Source organism: Parasteatoda tepidariorum, chromosome 1, assembly GCF_043381705.1.
Source record: "Parasteatoda tepidariorum isolate YZ-2023 chromosome 1, CAS_Ptep_4.0, whole genome shotgun sequence".
Lineage (NCBI taxonomy): Eukaryota > Metazoa > Arthropoda > Arachnida > Araneae > Theridiidae > Parasteatoda > Parasteatoda tepidariorum.
In genome coordinates, this window is record NC_092204.1 from 69,083,139 (window position 1) to 69,088,562 (window position 5,424).

Genomic DNA, 5,424 nt, shown 5'->3' on the forward strand with positions numbered 1-5,424 from the left:
GATAATATTACTGTTTTCAAAGTTTTAATTATTTATACTATTATTGAAATTCATAATGCATATTAATTAATCATAATTTATTTTTGAATGATTCTTGCATATTTGCATTCATATTGAATGATTCTTGCATTTTTTGTTATATAAAAATCTATATTGTGTTCCTTCATATTGTCTTAAAACAATACTATTTTGTTTTTGTTAAGGTAAGATTTCTATTTTGAAAGTTTTCACCCATTTTTAACAATTTAGTCTCTATTTTAAATGTTTTTAAAAATTTTGAAAAAATTATCGTAACCTTTACAAAGATTGTTTATGATATTATTTTCTTTTGCTCATTTTTAAATATATTTATAAATTACTTATTCAAAATTACACTTGTTTTTATGCATTATGAATAAAGCTAGTAAATATTAAAAGTTACGATTTCATTATACAAAACTCTTTATAAAAATGAATAATTGTTCATAAAGTGTAATCATTTTAATTTTGAAATGTAAAATTGAGCTTTTTCTTTATTGTTTTCATTTTTTCCTATATTAGAATGTGAACCTTAAATAATCATAAAAATGTAGACATTAAAAATGTTTTAGAAATTGTAATCATTTCTAGGCAATTATTAGAAATTCATATTTTGTTTGCACACTTTTAAAAATATATTAATCGAAAATCATTGCTGTTTGCTACTCAGAGTGATATTTTCATTTCATTTGTAATCAAAGCTTTTTTTTTAAAACAAAATTTCTTTTTTTTTTTTCGTTCTACAGTAACTGAAATGTTTAGAAACTATTTGAAACAAAATGATCTAAAACTGTGTTAAAGTTAATTTTGGTTTAATTTAAATTCAGTATTATTTGTGAAGTTTAAAAACTCATTCACCCATAATAATTTCAATTTAATAAGGAGCTAAAAAGAAATACAGTTAAGAAAATATTTTCTTTAACAATGTAGTTTTTAATTTCAAAATGCACCTGTGATATTTGTCATCTTTTTATGTTTTCTTGTATGTGTAATAATAAAAGGCAAAAAAATATGTGTTTCAATAAAAAAATATATATTTATTATTATTTCATTTAGAAGTTATCATTTTCTGATAATTTAATCTCCTAATTTTTTCATATGACTTTCATCCTAGTGTAATTTATATCATTATTTGCCATGTACAGTGAACAAAAAAAAAATATCACCCTGAATAACTTTCATTCTAATGATCGGATTTTCAATCTTCATGGCTGCTAAGGATGACTTCAAATGTGCTAATTAATTAGTACTAACTATTAATTAAGTTGCGAAATCAAGCACAAAACGCACTTTCTCTGAACAGACATTTTTTTTCCTTTACATGTTTGGATTTCTGACCCTCAAATTTTTTAAAAAATTGGATCAAAATTTAAGGTGCTAGAAAGTTTTATATATTCGGCGTTGTCCCAAAAAGATGGCAAGAATTATCGCCGAAGCAGAATTAAAAATTTAATACAACGAACCATACTCTAGCCACATAATTGACAAGAGTGAAATACTCTGTTGTTAAGCAACTAAGCTGAGAGAATAAAAAAGAATAAAATGAAGGAAGCTATTTTTTGTTTTTGTGTTAGCTCGAGTTGAAAAGGCATTCTTTTTTCTTTTTTTTTTAGGTTGTTAATAGAAAAGTATCTTGAAGTTTCTAGGCAACAGATTTGTTTTTAGTTGATTACTGCTTAAATAGCAGCAATTGCTTTCATTTTCATCACCTTTAAAAATAAAATTTGAATCAATTCATTAATTATATATTATTTTCCAAGATTTTAGTATTTGAACGCATGAACTTTTGATATGGCATTATTTGTATTTAAGTCGTATTTAACTTCTTTAAATATGAAGATTGTACATGAAAACCAAATTTGTATTATTTTAATTATATACAGGATTGCCGAGCAAATCATGAAAAAGATCCCATGAAATATCTGGAAGAAATTATAATGCACATTCACAAGGTTTTGTAAATATTTCTTTTTTATAATTGAAGAAGAAAGTGAATGTTTTGTGACATTATAGAAAGATTCAAAAATGTATGTTTACGAATATTGTATGATTCATTTTTTTCAAAAAATTTTTTCATTCTACCAAATATATGAGTTATGTGGCTTTCTTTACTTAAAGATAATTTGCAAATAGCATCCTGATGTTTTTATACATTCTGAAATAGATTTTCCTAAATTCACCGTAAAATGTCACTCAACATGTTCAACAGTTATGATCACCAAATATTGCTGCTAAAATTTCTTTGCTTTACTCCTTTTAATACTAACTTATTTTACGACTCTTACCATCATACATATATCTGATGCAATAGTCTCCTTTTAAACAGAATTCGTAAAGTCCTTAAGAAACTATAATAGTGGCAGCAAAACTAAGAAAAAAAATGTATTTTATTAAGGTTATATTTACCTCAGTATTAAATAATCAATTTCAATATATAACTTCAAATATCTGGTAACAAAATCTTAAGTTTTGAAATTTTAATTTTAAAATTAAAAATAACTTGTTTATTTCAATATAGGTGCCACAGTTATTTTTAATGTTTTAAGGACCGCATGAACCCTGTTAAAATAATAATTTACAGGTGTTTTATGCTTTCAGCATAAGATTCTGATCAAAATAATGATCTGACGATCCATTATACTTCATGGTAAAAACTTTATCGGCTTCAAAAAATATGAAGAAAATGAATGTCCATTCTTAAGACTCGCTCGAACGGGGGGGAAAGTTATATAAAACAGAAATGTGAAGTTGCAACTACAAAATATGAATAAAAGTAAAAAATAAAACTTGAAAAACTGCAGTCCCCAAGAGGCAAATAAAAAATAAAAGCAAAACTATTAAAACTGCAATAGCTGAGAAAGGCAAAATGCCTTTCTATGTTCCACGGGCAGAGAACTAATATCGTTAACAAGAGAATCGGGATTCTTATGAACAGAACAAGATTCTTGGTTATCAATGTCGTCTTTTATTTACATTTTCATATTTTTTGAAGATAATGAAATTCTTTTCTTTCCGCTTTAGTTTCAGGGGATTATTCATTTAATGGCACAGTATATTAAATTAAAATATTTAGTGTGATATTAAAATTAGTTTTACGTAGAATAATAATTATGGCTCTTAGACTGAAAAAAACATAATGCAAATTCATCAAACTTTCTAAAAAATTTGAAACGGTACATTTTTTAAATTCATTTATTTATATTTATTTATTTTTTGACTGCTGCTCTGAAAAAAATTTTTTAGTATGTTAAATAATTCCATCTACAAGGGAAATTTTAAAAGTCGAATTAAACAATTGAATGACCCCACTCCCCTTAAATCGAAGTTAAGTAGTTACAAGTCAATTATTTCAAGTAAGTTAACGTCTCCACCCTATTCGAAATTTTTGGAAAATATATTTTTTAGTCATTGATCCAAAATCTGTTCTAGATATGTTTTAGTGTATACTTAAGGACATATTTCAATAGAATTTATATTCTTTTTTTTTTCTTTTCTTCCAGACGTGGACACGTACCTAGGTTTGCAAAACCCTTAACCGTATAGTCCACGTCTGGACGACAGTCTAGCTCGCACAAAACTCGGCACATAAGTAAACCATTACAAAATTCATAACAGCACAATAAAGATGATACAGATGACAATAATGCGTATCACATTAGTTAAATTTATAAAATTTAAAAAAAAAAACAAATTGAAGCAAAGAGAACAATAAATGAAGCGAATTTTGTTATGTACATAATAATTGGAAAAAAAAGAAAACAAATAAAGAAAATGTAAACGAGGACGAAATGTATAATGAAGGACAAAATCAAAAACTTTTTATATTCTACCCTTTATTTTTTTATACGTATGAATAGTAAGTATGATGGTAAACTAGGCATTTCACCACGTTTCCTCATTTTTCCTGCCGCTTATAACAAAATAAAAGAATAAGTTATCTAGTAAGTTTAATTGTTTCTTACTGTTTCAAACAATTAAATGTTACGTCCAAACACATTTTAATTCAGCGGTAATTAAATAATTGTCACATTTCAATTGAGCATACATTATTGTTAACAACTTTAATATTCTTATTTTTTTACGGCGAAATGAAAGAACAATTTCTATTTATAATTTCTAAAAAATGCATGTTAAAACTATTTGCTGAACATATTAATTGCTTCTATAAAATAATTTGTTATCTAAAAATCTCTTAAAAATTTCAGCCTTAAGGAAATTCTACAGTTAGAAAAAGAACAATTATTTGAGATGAGGATTTTAAAATTGCACGGTTTTGAAATCTTTTTCCATTTTTAGTATTTGCTGTTTACCAAAATAAGGCATATTGAGCATTTTCCTGTTATAGCAATATTTTTTTTTAATCGTGCTAAAGTTGAGAAATAATATTAACTTTTTAAGTAAATTTTTTGAATGTTATCATTTATAAAAGGGCAACTTTCTTAAAGTTAGCGGGCAAGAATAATTTTGGACATCAAAATAAAATTGTATGTCCATAATTTTTTGTTCATTTAAAAAACAAAGCAAACTGTTGTATTTTTTGCTGTGCACACATACGCATTTACTTTTCATTACTCAAATAAATAAGAAACAATAAAAAAGACAATAATTTATCTTCATATTTCGCTTTTTTTTCAGTATGCTTCGTAAATAGTCAACTGTTCTGTATCAAATAATTTTGATCAGCAGAATATCTTTAATTTCATAACACTACTAATTCTAAGTTTTCTTTTTATAAACACTTGCCAATAATTTAAAAAGGAATTTTACTTTAACGGAAAACATAAATGAAAGTACTAAAGCAATTGATCTGTATATTATTGGAAAATAATATGGTGGTAATGTTAAGAATAAAATTTCGAGAAACGTTAAAATTTAATTAAATAGTTTTTAAAATAATTCTGCGAAACACACGCAAACAGGTAATTAACAAATTTATTTTATAAGATGTTGAGAAAATTGTTTTCGAATTATTTTTAGTAAATTAACCTTACAAACCATTATTCTAATGAAGTTAAAAGGCTTTTTCTTAAAAATTAAAATAAAAAATATGCATCAATTTTAAATAAAATAACTATAATTTATAAAGAAATATTTTTTTTAATGAAAATAAATGTAGGGACTTTTTTAATGACTGAAAATAGTTTTACTCCAGTGTGTGAAAATCAGAAAAATCAACCAATCCAGTAAAAAGCATCAGTTGATTAATAAAATTTTTGATGTTTTAGAAAGAATACAACTCAGTGTTCATTTATTGTTTTTTTTTAAATATATTTTTAACTGCTGAAATCTAATTCGAATTGGGCTGATTTTAAGTGCGTAATTTATCTTCTTTTAAGTTGACCACAAAGTCACTAAATCCTACCATTCGGTTAGATAAAACAAAGTACAGTCCGCAAAAAAAAAAAA